Source organism: Podarcis vaucheri, assembly GCF_965113315.1.
Source record: "Podarcis vaucheri genome assembly, chromosome: 2".
Taxonomy (NCBI): Eukaryota; Metazoa; Chordata; class Lepidosauria; order Squamata; family Lacertidae; genus Podarcis; species Podarcis vaucheri.
In genome coordinates, this window is record NC_138760.1 from 81,328,269 (window position 1) to 81,342,393 (window position 14,125).

Genomic DNA, 14,125 nt, shown 5'->3' on the forward strand with positions numbered 1-14,125 from the left:
CACTTTCTTGTGTGACATACCACCACATAATCCTATTTTATGCATGAAAATTACTACATGTGTATACACAGGTGCACATGAAGGATACATATCCATTCTGTCAAGTGTGGAGATGTATGTGCAGAATTGAGGGAGAGTTGTTTTATCTATGTATGTATGTATCTACCTACCTGCTTATCTATCTATATAAAAGCAACAGATTTTTCTCCAGCACTAGTGCGATTTGGAAGTAAATGTATATACACACACTTATGTTTGAGGAAGAGCAGATGGAATTCTAGAAATGCAGTTCCCGTTGAGAAGAGCATAGAGGGCAATGAAGCTGAAATGAACAAAGGACTTTAAAATTCCAGAATTTATGTCTTCATTTTTCAGTATAAATATTCAAGAGTTTAGCTGCTTTAAAATATAACTGAATTTTGAATCATTTTATGTTTGAAGCATTTTAATGAGAAGGATTTATTATTAATTTATGATTATTAATACTTATTCCTGATTTGGTAATTCTGAATAAAATATTTTTATAAAAGCCCACAATTGCTTATAGAAGTTCACATAACACAGCTTCTTGGTGGCTTCTGACTGAATAGGACATAAGTTGTTAATTTTCCACTCTGTTATCGAAATAACCTTATCTGATTTCTGTGGAAGAAATGATAAAAGTGTTGCCGTTACGAGTGGATTTACAGCTGGCTAATTCAGTTTTTTTCTTTTCTATTTTCAAGAAATACATACTCCAGGAGTCTTGCAGAATAATGTAGCCAAATGCATCACATTATGTCTACTATATATTTTAGGAAATGGTTTGTTCATTTGCTCTCTATAGGATTTGGCCTCCTCTGTAGTTATCATTGCCAAACTTAGCACATTGGTTCCTGAGGTGGGGGCAACATGCTTTATTGCCATTTGGATGCTGACCACCATTTTGAATCAAGATGGCAGACCAAAATGTCACTTTGGCATGACTTCACCTGTTTTTTGACATAGATTTGGCTGCCTCTTGAGATATCGCTGCCAAACTTGGCATCCGAGTTCCCAAAGCGGGGACAGTGGTCTTTACTGAGGCTTGGGTGCTGAGTACCATTTTGAATCAAGACAGTGGACCAAGACATGACTTTATTTTTGGTGTGAAGGATCAAAATTAACAAATTACACTATCCTTTTTTAAAAAAAAAATCCAGTATTTTTTGGTTTTTAAGAATTCCTAGGTAATACCAGGCACACCCTGCTAGTATTCAACACGTTTAACTATAATCTGCCTAGTAGAAGTGCATTTTTAAACAATTCTATCAATATGCGTAAAACTAGCCTTGTTTCATTTTACTCCTTAACTTTGAAATTGACTGTAACTGTAACTTTACAACCATTACCAGGCAGTAAGTTCTACTGAGTTCAATAGGACTTACTTCTGAGTAGACATGCATAGGCTTGCTCTGTAAGATACATGAGAAAAATCTTATACTTGAAAGGAGAAGGAAGCTCCATAAATTGAGAAACCAAAATACTGGAAGTTATGTTATTTTAATATTTATTAGCATGATATGAGAAGGTGGCAATGGTGTAAGTCTTCAAACCCATCTCCCAGATTGAAGAAGCAGACTTTAGAAAGCATTTTCAGAAATGGTAGTAGGAATGGAACTTCACATGGGTGTGTTTTGGCAAGCAGGGTTTTTTATTAGGATAAACAAACCATTTATACAGTGGATCAGAATTTGTCTGCAAATTGAGTGACCCAGCTTAACAATCAAGTCAGCATGGACAACAGCCCAGATCTGTGCCCTTTCCTCTGATGCTCTGGACTGGAGGACCAAGCTCCCCTTATAGCCCTTAATTTGCATCTGGAACACATCCCAGTTCCTCCTCCAGCTATGAAAAGAATATTGCCATCCTTCTCCCTAACTCACTACAGCTGCAGTCACATTCTGAAGCTGTGCTTTCCAGACTGTAAAAGCAGAGTAAGCATACTGCACCGACTAAACAAAAGCAATATAGTTTCCTTCTTCTTCCCAATGCTTAGGGAACTATTAGAGGGTACAATTGCTGGATAGATCAATTTAGCCATAGAGAGAAGTGGAATCTACACACATATTAAAAAATGCTTTTTTAAAAAACGTTTTGAGAAATACATTGAATTTTGCATAGCTCAGTATCGCCATCTAGTGTCACATTTGTATATTGCCCTTTACAACACATTTAAAATGTTTTATTTGCAGCTGAATAGCTGGGTCCTGGACTTCTCTGGTAACAGGTTGGTTCAGTATGTTTATTCTGTAGTTTGCTGAAGTGGTTTGAAGTGTTTTACAGAAAAACTATCCAGCCACCTAAATTAGTTTTGACTCCTGCCAGAAACCTACATCCTCTAAAATTTAAACTTCTCCCACAGGCACTGCAGGGATCACAATCCCAAGTTCTGGGATCACACTGAAATTGGGATCCCTGCAGGTATCACAATCACAATGGCTGATTGCTATCCTCAGGAGTGAAGACAAATCTGCTAAATTCAGCTGGAGGGATTGACCTTGTGGGCTGAAGGAAAAAATGGTTCACCTTTGGAATCATAAAATGTACACTTTTCATTAGTGTCAAATTTCACTTGCTACTAAAAGTTAAAAAGTTCCCGATCAACTAACCTGAGGCCTTGGTTGAGGTAGAGGTACAAAAATTCCTGCATAAATAACTATTCACAGTTGTATATGTACGCAGAACAACTTCAGTTGCCAGACATAGGTATTTTGATTCTGATGGTCTTAAATAATTGAGATTTATACCCATGCTAATAAATGAGGTTCAGTAACATATTGTGGACACACATTTATTAGCCAGTACTTGGTCTTAACCTTTTTTTAACTGTAGGAAAAATATAATTCTTCAGTATAGATTAATATACCTAAGACTAACACATAATTATTCTCTTAATTATTTACCCAGGTGCTGGATTTTCAGTTATCTGAACTGACAAGTGATACTGTAACCACAAACTCGCCTTCTGAAATTTTACAAAGAAAATATAGATTGTATCGGGATAAGAAATGGTTTGTGGATACCATGCTGCAATTAACCTCTGTACTATGCTTGTTTGCTCATTCAGAATATTTTTATATACTTTGCTGCCTTGTAGTGTTCGAGGTTCCTTACACAGGCATAGTCAGGATTTATGTTTGGGCGAGGGGGCAGAACAGAGCTATCCACCATGCAATTGGTTAGTTAGTTAAGTATTTTTATGTACTTACTTGATGGGGGGGGGGGAGCTGCCCCCTCTGCCCCCCTTGGCTATGCCTGTGGTTCCTTACAAAAATTGCCTGCATGTTGCAGGAGACGATGGCATAGAGGCAAATCAATATATTATTTCATCACTTTAATAAAAAGGTATGTTTTAAAAATATATTTATTTATTTGTCACAAACATTACTTAGGCAAAAGGGCACCTTCCCTCTCTGTTTCCTAGCTCTGAGTGGGCATTTTTGGTGAAGATATCAAGTAAGAAGATATGATGTAACAGAGAACTGTGGTTTAAAAGAAACCATACTAAAATCAGGATGAAAGGAAGGGGCAAGGGGGAGCACATGGATAGTTTCCAGTTGAATAAACTCTGACTATTTTGTCAGAGTTCCTGAGATCCTTTAATACAAAATTAGGCTGTGTACACACCATACATTTAAAGCACATCCCCTCCGATGAATCCTAGGAACCGTAGCCTGATAAGCGTGCTGGGCATTATAGCTCTGTGAGGGATAATTCTGGGGTGGGTGTGTACTTGAAATGTGCTTTAAATATACGATGTGTGTGCAACCTTGTTTTTGTATTCCATTATCTCAGTCTTCAAGATACTTATCTAGGGTATATTCATTCTCCTTTGAAAACGAGTATAATCATTAGGCTGCCATGTGAACTTAAATCATTTTGTTTGAATCACCAATATCATTTGTAACATAAGATCGTTTAGCTTTAATTTATTACATTTTTAACCCACCCTCCCTCCAAATTCAGAGTGGCCTACATTGTTTTCTGCCCCACCACGTACGCATACATTTTATCTTCCAAACTACCCCATGGAGCTAGTTAAGCTGAGAGATAGTGATTGGCCCAAGGTCACTATGAGCTTCATGGCTGAGTGGGGATCTGAACCTGGGTCATCCTAATCCAGCATTAACCACTACACCAGGGGTCGGCAACCTAAGGCCCATGGGCCACAAGCAGCCCATCGGGGGTCGTTTAACTGGCCCATGGACCCCCGCTGCCCACTCGGTCGGCTCCCGTGCGCTGCACTAAACAGGTGTGGAGGGGAGCAGGGACCGCCTTCCACGACGCTGGCTGGCTTCCCATTGGCTGCAGGAAGCTCCTGCAGCCAATGGGAAGCCGCGCATGCCTCCTCCGTGCCAGAAGGAGCGCGAGAAATAGCATTTGCACATGCGTGCATGCGCAGTCCGGCACACCACGCCATCTGAAGGACTGTGAACCGGCCCAAGTCACAAAAACTTTGCCGACCCCTGCACTACACCACTCCATCTCTCCGGTTTATGACATAATCCTCTGTTTGAAGTTCAAACATCAGCTTGAACCTGCTGTTCTGAAAGGGTAAAGGCAAAAATAAGCAGAATACATCGCAATGTGATTTCTGAAGCAAGGGCTCTTGGACACCATGCTTTTGACATTTCAATAGGCTCCACAAAGCACATTATCAATGTTATTTTTACTACAGAAATGATTAAACAGGCACACTTCCTGTTTCACTCAACACTACTATTGAAAAAACAGTTTTGAAAAAAGATAACGGACACAGACACACCAGTTCTGCATAGTTTGAAAGGGCTTAATGTAGACTAAATATTGCAATTTGCGGTATTTTTAAGAAATGTAAAATGGATGAAATATAAAAGACAGGTTAGGTCAAAAGAACAATGTTTTCCAATTTTGTTGCTTACTTGGTTCTGAAAATATCTACCACCAGACAGACACCCACCCACATCTCTCTCCCTCCCTCTGTCAGGAAAGAGGAAGTGAGACTTTGAATGACATAACTGCCAGTATTTTAAGGCCTAACAGCAGAATCCTATGCATGTTAACTTTGAAGTACGGTAAATCCAGTTATTTCAATGGGGCTAACCTTGAGCCGATACATGCTGGTAGACTGGCATACAACCTACTTGAGCTGGACAGTTGAATGTTTGACTCTTGCTGTTGAGTACAAGGATGTTCCAGAGGCAAAATACGCTTATTGTGTTCCTGGTTGAACAGCATCAATGCACTCCACTTGTCACTTTTTTCCAGAATGATGAGGAACCATTAGTGAGCACTGTTTGCATTTGGTCGGTCAACCTGCTACAAATTCATCTAACAGTTACCACATCCAGCCCACATTTTCTAGGTTCTGCACAAGAGTATCATGGGGGGTTATGTCAAAAGCCTTACTGAAATCAAGATGTACTATGTCCACAGTACTATGTCCTTTGATCCATCGAGCTTGTAACTATATCAAAAAAAGATCATTGCTGCTTTGCTGCTTCCAGTATGACTCTTGGGTATAAAACATTCAAGTGGAATATTACAATGAATTACGGTAACATTTGTGTTTTCCTAAGAGCCACAAATGTCCAAAAAGCAGAGAATCCTTTACAAACTAGCAGTAGGATAGAGGTTCTGCTAGATCTGGCAGTAAAAGAACAAGCAATAATTAGCAGATGGAATGCCAGTAATAAATTCAACAACATATGGCTTGCATTCTTGGAATTATTTGAAATGTGGTCTGTTTTTATATAGACTCGAAGCTAACTTTCCTTGTTTCCTTCTTCCTCTTCCTCCACCCCATTTCTTTTTTTGCTTTCTGAGTAAGATTTTGTAAGTGTATGTGGCTATCAATTTTGAAATAGGGCTAAGTGAGTTAGGCAACAGGAAGTGTCACTTGTTAAGGAAGAAAGTTTATCCCACCCTTCCTCTCAAAGGAGGCTAGTTTAATGTGGGGACTGCTCTGCATTTTATACAAAAATAGAAAACATACATTTCTCCAGTGTTAATGTAAAACAGAACTATGTGTGCCCTTTCCCCTACTAAGCTAGCCTTAGGCCCTCAGGAGTAGCAGAGGACACTATCCCATCTCTAGTGTTGAAGGAATATTCAGCTTTTCTACATGGAAAGGGAAAGACACCATCTCGTCCTTTGCCTCAGGCAGCAGTTAGCCCTGGGCCGGCCTTGATCCTAGATTCCATGAGAAGAGAAAACGATAAACTGCAGAGAGCAGTGTAGAAAGGCCTTTATAGGTACCAGATGAGTCATGCAAGCCAGCCAAGCCAAATGTTGCAGAGCAAAAAAAAAAAAAGTAAAAATGCAAACTTCTATCAGACCTAGGTCTTCATTTTTTCAATTCAGCTCTACACTCTCACAATCAACTGGAGATTCCTGTAAAGCTGCAGACTCCATCCACTGTTGGCTCTCCCCTGACTGCCCCTCACAGAAAGTCAAGCACCTTTCCAGGGCAAATGCATCACATAGGTCAGCTGACATTACAACATTAACAATACAGTATGTTAGGGGTGGCAACACAGGAGAGGGGATTCTATGTGGCAGCCCCCACCTTGTTGAACTCCCTCCCCACCAAGGGGGATCTGGCACCTCCATTACACAGCTTTTGGTGAATGCCTCTTCACCCTGGCTTTTGACACCAGAGGTGCATATTTTTAGAACCCACTGCCCTTAGGGAGAGAGACAATTAATAAACAAACAACAACAGCAACAATTTAATAAACAGTTTTACTAAATACTGCATTGTCAATAAATACATTTTACTCTTTGTTTAATTATATTTATGAATGACTTCCCACAAGGCATATCAAAGCGATTTACAATATAGTACAGTGTTTTTCAACCTTTTTTGGGCAAAGGCACACTTGTTTCATGAAAAAAATCATGAGGCACACCACCATTAGAAAATGTTAAAAAATTTAACTCTGTGCCTATATTGACTATATATAAAGTAATTCACTTGAATAGGAATCAAATAAACACAAATCAAATAAACACAAACACTTAACATCAGTGGTGGGATTCAAAAATTTTAGTAACCAGTTCCGACATTCAAGCATGGTTTAATATTTTTTTCTTTAATGGCAAACAAAAACGTTGCGGACTGTTCTCTGCTCAGCGGGGATCGATCCGCTGATCCCCGCTGAGCCGGCGGATGACAGCTCCGTCTCCGCACTGTGTGCGGAGAGGGAGATGTCAGAGCCCCGCTGCTCTCTATGGGGAATCGGATGAGAGCGGACCGCCTGTCCGCTCTCATCCGATCTGATCCCCACCCAGGACGGATGGAAAATAGGGTGGACACAGTCCAGCGCCCGCCTAGTGGGCGAAAATGTGACATTATTTTTTAAAAAAAATCTTTCGAATTTTTCAATTTTTCCCACGGCACACCAGGCAACATCTTGCGGCACACTAGTGTGCCATGGAACAGTGGTTGAAAAACACTGATATAGTACACAAAGGTCTGTATAGTTAAAATTATGGTTTTCCCAGTAGTGATGTATGGAAGTGAGAGCTGGACCATAAAGAAGGCTGATCACCAAAGAATTGATGCTTTTGAATTATGGTGCTGGAGGAGACTCTTGAGAGTCCCATGGACTGCAAGAAGATCAAACCTATCCAGTCTCAAGGAAATCAGCCCTGAGTGCTCACTGGAAGGACAGATCCTGAAGCTGAGGCTCCAATACTTTGGCCACCTCGTGAGAAAAGACTGGAAAAGACTGTGATGTTGGGAAAGACTGAGGGCACAAGGAGAAGGGGACGACAGAGGATGAGATGGTTGGACAGTGTTCTTGAAGCTACCAGCATGAGTTTGACCAAACTGCAGGAGGCAGTGGAAGACAGGAGGGCCTGGGGTGCTCAGGGCCATGGGGTCACGAAGAGTCGGACACGATTAAACAACAACAAAATACCACTTGGAAATTTTAGGCAATAAATAAACTTTTATAAATAAAATCATGGGCATAGAAACAGTTCAAACAATTGCACAAATAGCAACTAACCCCCACCCACCCCCCACATACAGAGAGAGGACAACACATACGTAAAATAGTATCAATTCCAATGCCATACGCTCTAAAATATCGGCAGGTAACAGGAAACGCGATATTAAAACAGCATTGTTGCACCAAAGGCAGCGGCTCCAGAGCCGCAAACATACTGATGTTATTAATTAATTTGTTTTTAAGCAAACCTGAGAAATAGTGATGCAGAGGGTATGGCAAAGGAAGCGGAGACCCCCTCCTCCCCCGGGCCAGCCTCTGCCACCCAGCTTTAATCAAACGAGACACTTCTCCCCGCTCGGCCATGACCTCTTTGAGCACCGAGCGACTGCGAGGTCTGTCCCGCGTGGCTTCGAGAGGAGAGCCCGCAGCGTTTCCACGGGGAAACCGCCCGGCCGCGACAGCCCCACGAGGCGAGACGCCGCTTCCTCCCGGGGCTGAGAGAGGGAAGGTGGAAGGTGGAGGCCGGCCGACTTGAAAACAAAGCGAGAAGACGAGGGAGCTGCCGGGTCAGGTAAAGGCGCGCGGGCAAGAAAGGCCGGCCAAGCACAGGCCAACCGCGAGAGGCCCGGAGCCGCGAACGAGCTCCCTTCGTCCCGGGAAAGTTCCTCGACGGCGACGGGAGAGACCGGGCGAGCGGCAGAAGAAGCAGGAGGACGGAAAAGCGAGAGGAGACGCTGAAGCCTCCAAGAGCCTGTTCGGTTCGATGTGGCCCGCGCGAAGCCGGGGATTCCCGCCCCTCCGCGCGCGCCCCCGCCCCGCTTTCTTCGCCTGCCCGGCTGCAAGAGCAGCAGGTGAGCGCGTCCGGCAAAAGTTGAGGCGGAGCGCGCGCGGGCGGAGGGCGGAGCGAGCGAGCGAGCGAGCGAGGGGAGGGCGGTCCCGAGGCGGAGGCAGCGCCGCCTGACTGCCTTTCTCTTTTCGGGGCAGCGCTCTCGGCCTCGGAGCGCCGAGCAAGTCCTGCGCTTCCTGGCGAGGGTCCTTCGCGCGAAACGGGTGAGTGACTCGCTGGCGCGCGCGGGCCGCCTCATACCTGCTGCTGCGGCGGGGCCGCCACTTTCGCGGGGTGGGGGGGGGAGTAAGGAGGAGGGCGAGGTAGTTCCTGCTCCGCCTGCCTCCTCGGTGAATGAGGAAGCGGCGCGGGCAGCGCCTCCCCATCCCTTTTCGAAGTGAGCGAGTGTGTTTGTGTGCGAGAGAGATTTCATCTCTCGCCCACCCCACTTTCCGGCGCTGAGGGGTTGTGCGAATGGGCTGAGCACTTCTTCTCGTCAGAGGAGCGGGACCCTCCGGCGCTCCAGCCGCTGCCTGGGCTGGGTGAGTTGGGCGCTTGTCTGCCTCTCGTCTGGGTGTGCTGGGAGGCACACTTTCGCGACAGGCGCTCGGAGTTGCCCTTTCTCTCTTTCTCTTTCTCGCTCCCTCTTTCCTGCTTCTCGCTTGGCAATCGGGGGCAGCCCGGCACGGGGCAAGGCGCGCGCGCGCCCTCGAGCGGGTCTTGCCCATGGCGGAGGGGGCGCGTTGCACAACCGGGGCGAGAACACAGGGCGACTGAGTTTTAACATCCCGCGGAGGTTTGTCTCCACCGGGACTTCCTCGTTTTAAGAGCCTCCATGTTTTCTTTTAAGTGCTCCGCCAAATTCTTGCAAATCGAATGGTTGACTTAGTCAGGGGAGGGGGTGGGGCTGATGGGCTTGGACTTTTCTCTCTAGCTCACTGCATATACTTGTATGGTGCAAGTCACCCTCCTCAAATTTATTTTCTGAATGGTCTCTAGCACCTTTAGGGGTTTTGTTTTTTTAAACCCAACAAACTTAAAGACAAACTTTGTTTAACTAGAAAAACACACACACACGGACACTCCCAACTTATCAAAATCACTTTTAAAAGCTGCTGTCTTTTAGTGTGCCAGAATGGCACTGTCTGAAATCTGGCCTCTGCAGCTTGGCGTTTGTAGGAATTTGGTTACCTTGGCAGAATCGACGCAGGAGTCAGGACAGGGAAAACACAGTGACAGTGTTCTTCAGCTGGCAGTTATTGACAGATGTTAAAACTGAAAGGCAGCCTCACATGACCACACTATCTGATAGAAGCATTCAGCATTTGTCTGTTTGCCTGATCTTTAGACTTACTACACCAGTGGGTGCCTGGGTGGAACACAATGGCTGTCATCTGTATTAACAATATTCATTGCATTTATGAAGTACGTATTATGATTGCTATTTCGATTGCCTCAGTTGTGCTTCACTGGAGTCCTGATGGTTTTCACCCCATTTTCTCTACCCCACAGCTAGAAACAGCATGTTGAGTGGTTTGGGGTTGAGGATTAGAAAGGGTTTTTCCCCAAGCTTGGTTAGTATCTATAGGCGTTTGCTTAGTTTGGAATGTGTTTGTCTTCCCATACAGCGTACAGCTAGGTTCGCTTGCATTTAGTCATCTCAAGTTGTTTGCCATCTGAGTTTGTTTCTGTTGTGCACCTGTTCTCTTGAACAGTGGGTGGGATGATGTTCATGGACTGGATGTTCATTTGGTATCTTCCAACAGCTTCATTGTCCTGTGAATGCAAACCATGTTAAGTGTTTCTATGGTGCTATACCAGCATTGCTGAGAAATTTATCAGATGCTTCAAACAGGTACAGGAGTAGTGGCCAAACGTCTTGATATATGTGCAGCAAATGAACTCTCAATTTGTGTAACATGGACACTTAAGGGCATATTAATAATAATATAGAGGGATGCGGGTGGTGCTGTGGTCTAAACCACTGAGCCTCTTGGGTGTGCCAATCAGAAGGTCGGCAGTTTGAATCTGTGTGACGAGGTGAGCTCCCATTGCTCTGTCCCAGCTTCTGCCAACCTAGCAGTTCGAAAGCAAACCAGTGCAAGTAGTTAAATAGGTACTGCTGTGGCGGGAAAGTAAACGGCATTTCTGTGTGCTCTGGCAGTCCTCCGTGCGCCAGTAGTGGTTTAGTCATGCTGGCTACATGACCCGGAAAGCTGTCTGTGGACACATGCCAGCTCTCTCGGCCTGAAGTGAGATGAGCACCACACCCCATAGACACCTTTGACTGGACTTAACCGTCCTGATGTCCTTTACCTTTACCTTAATAATAATATGTAGCTAGGCACAAATGCTTGCTGTAACAAATTTCCAGTTGTGAGACCCATGCTGCAGGTTGACTGCCTGCAAAATATGCCAGCAACTTTTATTTATTTATTTGCCTTGATCTTTAGACTTTCTATACCCGAATATGACATTTTTGCACTAGAGAAAAATCAGCAAATTGAGCAATATGTTGCTTCTTCCTGACATGCTAGCCATTAAATTTCTAAATGAAATGGCTGAATGATCTGAACAGATGGGTTAGTCTAGGTTTAAGCCATAAAATAATTAGTTCCAGGAAGTGTAGCTAGCTGTGTCTGGGGAGCATACATGGATGAGTTAATAACTTTAGTCCTAAAGATCCGGGAATACGTACTATGGATTGCTGCAACTTGCTTATCTTTAAGTTTGATTTAATGCAGATTGTGAAAATGCTGTGCCATTAGGTTAATGGGAAGGTGAAGCAGCATGTTAAACAATGTAATTCATTTACTCTTTGGCTACAGTGCTATGTACACTTTTCTGGGAGTTTCATCCGTTGAATCCAGTGAGACTTACATCTGACTGAACATGCGTAGGATTTTCCTGTGTTCGCTGCACAAATTGAGCATGATAATCACATCTTTAGTGTTACTTAAATTATCAAAGCACATGCCGAAGAACATAGGGTTCTGAGTGAAGAGAATGCATGAGAACCTATGTGGTATAATGGATGGAATGTCAAGAGTAGGATTGAGGAGGGCCAGGTTGAAATCCCTGCTCAGCCATGAAGCTGAATGGGTTACCTGGGCCCCTTGCTGCCTCTGAGGGTAAAAATGCTGGGGTGAGGTGGGGGTACGTTTTGATCATATCTTAAAATGTAGGAAATAAAGGTCTATATTCTTGGTATTTGTGTGTGTTGGGCGGTTGTACTTTAAGCCAGTGGCATAGCGTGGGTTGCCAGCACCCGGGGCAAGGCAAGTAATTTGCGCCCCCTAACCTGTGGATTTGCGCCCCATAACCCGTGGATTTGCGCCCCCTAACCCTAACCCCCAGATGTTGCGCCCGGTGCGGCCGGCCCCCCCTGCACCCCCCACGCTACGCCACTGCTTTAAGCTTACATTTATTAGAATGTATTAGCCACACCCACCCACCCTCAAAGCAGTTCTTTTTTTAAAAAAAGTAAAACAATAAAATTATCAGTAAAAACAGTTTTAAAAACTCAAATGTTTATTGTAATTAGGTCAAAATTATATGTTTAAGAATGCAGCATATAATAGGAAATCAGATTGTGTACACTTGGTGTATAGAATACTAAACTTTCTTTGTTCCTGAGTAGTCAAATGGCTTTCAGATTTTGAGATGTGAATCAGTGAAGGGTTGCAGCCTGCTGTTATTCATTAAATACGAAAATGTCCTTAATTTTGTCTGTTCCCTTGATCTGGCAACTTGAGCCTATGAAGTACTGTAGCTTTCAGGAAGGCAGGTGAAACGGCATGTTGTACTTGTCAAGTAGTCCCTTTATATAATTACATATTACGAAGGCAAAGTAGTGCATTCCTGACTCTTGGGCTTGTGGATGATTGGATGCTCTACACTGGAGTCAGCGCACAAAGCAGGAAATGAATCCACCTTGAAGTGTTCAGAACCAGCCTTTGCCAACCTGGTGCCCTCTAGATGTTTTGGACCACAACTTTCATCAGCCCTAGCCAGCAAGTGACCGGCTGGATCTGATGGCAATTGTATTTCAGCCTGCAGGGCACCAGATTGGTGAATATTGGTTTGAATAAAGAAAAGAAGTAAAAGAATGTGACCCCCAAGAGATTTTTAGTAGCAGCAACTGCATCTGTGGACAGGAACAAGACTATTTCCCTGGAGCGCTGGGAAAATTCAGAGGCATGAGGAAGCAGAGTGGGATGTGCGGCAAACACGAGACCAGATGAATAAACAAAGGGAACAAACATGTCCAGAGTTGGGCTTATTCACACTGAAGCAATTCATCAAAGGTGCCTTTGGTTAATCAAATGTATTCTTTGTTATTAAAAATAATTACCAAAGAAACTTTTTTTTTTTTGATGCTGTTGGTTTGCATACAAGAATTGACACTTGGTGCTAATATTGTAGTTGCAGCAACCTTTTCTAAGACCTTGTCTGTGGTGGCACCCTCTCAGTGGAACTCTTTCCCACCCTTCATAGCTTCCAGATGTTTTCAGATCCAATTAGTTGCACTTGTTGTTTTATACCCCACTACCACCACCCCGGCAGGTGCTATGATGTTGTCTTAAAAGTGTAGTTCACCTGTTGGGCCTTTTGAGGCCAGAAGAGCAGCTCATAAATAAATTTATAAAGAAATAAATATAAATGCTGTGGGCTCTAAAATGTCCCTTATCAGTTTAGGAATTAGCATATACATATGTGTGCGTAGCATTTCCTGTTAATTTCCTGGAGATGTCTGTAATCTGAATGCCAGAAAAGATTCTCAAAAGTATGATTGCTGTCGTGGCCATCAGCCAAAATGACAATGATAAACTTGGGTGGAGAGGAAAGTAAATAAGATTAGAAGGCAGCTTTGAAAACCATAGCATATTTAGCTTTTGTCAATCAAGGTGCTTATCCATATAAAAAGCTCAGAAAAATATATTCTTATTTTTATAATTATTTTGTTACTTACCTATCAAAGATAAATGTCTGCATTTGAAGACAGCAAAGTGATATTAAAAAGTAATGTCTGAGTTTTATTCTATAAATTTTGACACCACAAATGTTTTATAGTTCGCCGAAATGTGTGTTGTTGACAGTTACTTGCAACTACTCCTGTGGCTGTAGAGACCAGTATAGGAAAGACAAGTTTGGTTGCAGCTGGGGCAGATGAAGGCATCTGGTTATGCTGATGTAGATATACCCTGGTGTTGCTTCTTTATCCGTTCCTCCTGTGGTTACTTCTATGGATTCATTACCTGACTGTGCATCTCCAGGCACTGTGATCGTCGTCATGGGATTTGCACATGACGGGTTTGATGTCGCCAGCCTTCATGTCTTG

General features: G+C 43.5%; 1 protein-coding gene across 3 annotated transcripts in view; it reads left to right on the forward strand.

Moving 5' to 3' along the window:
• Nucleotides 1–8,871: 8,871 nt before the first annotated feature.
• Nucleotides 8,872–14,125, forward strand: part of PRKCD (protein kinase C delta) — a 53,512-nt gene continuing 48,258 nt past the window's right edge. For 2 of the 3 annotated variants that reach the window (XM_082211919.1, XM_082211921.1), the window contains exon 1: nucleotides 8,872–9,008. The gene's annotated coding sequence lies outside the window, so the exon portion shown is untranslated. Of the gene's footprint in view, nucleotides 9,009–9,153; nucleotides 9,327–14,125 lie in introns of those variants that run through there. The other variant, XM_082211920.1, reaches the window with a different exon arrangement.